This window comes from Momordica charantia (assembly GCF_013281855.1).
Source record: "Momordica charantia cultivar OHB3-1 chromosome 11 unlocalized genomic scaffold, Mcharantia_2.0 BLBB01000011.1, whole genome shotgun sequence".
Taxonomy (NCBI): Eukaryota; Viridiplantae; Streptophyta; class Magnoliopsida; order Cucurbitales; family Cucurbitaceae; genus Momordica; species Momordica charantia.
Window position 1 is genome coordinate 18,555,434 of NW_028275159.1, and position 758 is coordinate 18,556,191.

At 27.7% G+C, this 758-nt stretch overlaps 1 non-coding gene across 1 annotated transcript; it reads left to right on the forward strand.

The window, feature by feature from the left end:
• Nucleotides 1-73, forward strand: TRNAE-CUC (transfer RNA glutamic acid (anticodon CUC)). Its single transcript has one exon. It is a non-coding gene; the product is annotated as a tRNA-Glu (tRNA).
• The last annotated feature ends 685 nt before the right edge of the window (nucleotides 74-758 follow it).

A 758-nucleotide genomic window follows, 5' to 3' on the forward strand; every position in this document is an offset into this window, starting at 1 on the left:
TCCGTTGTAGTCTAGTTGGTCAGGATACTCGGCTCTCACCCGAGAGACCCGGGTTCAAATCCCGGCAACGGAAATTCTTTTTATTTTTCATATATTTTTTATTTTATGAATTACGTATCTCGAACTTCAGAACATTAGAAAACTTTATTTATTGATTTTTTTATTGTAGGAAAGTTCTTCCCATCCAAATTCCTTGTTTCCATGATTTGGTTTCAAAGAATAGTAATACTATGGTAGCATTCAAAGAATAGTAATACTATGGTAGCAAAAAATGCCAGCATGAGTGACTTTTAATTGCACGTTATTTCAAATTTTGCGATATCAACTTCTTATTAAAATTTTATTAGATGTTTGATCAAAAGATATATTTTGAAACATCTATAAAAAGGGATGAAGATTAGTACTGAAACTTTTAAATATGAGTATTTCTGAATTAAAAGGCACCGTCTATAGATATTTCTTGTAATTTATAAACACTAGTAAAATACACGTCCGTTGCACGTATAATTGTGTAGTTTTAATTTATAGTAAATATTACACACACATATGTTCGTCTTGTTAATTTTGAGAGTACTGATTTGAAAAATTGTAGGAATAATTCAAATCTATACTTATAATTGTCTTATAGTTTTGACTACTGATTTGTACGTATAATTGTGTAGTTTTAATTTATAGTACTGATTTTTACGATCTACACTTAATTTTTTTCCATATCTAAGAAGTCAAATCTAAAAAATATAAAATAATAATTGTAGACA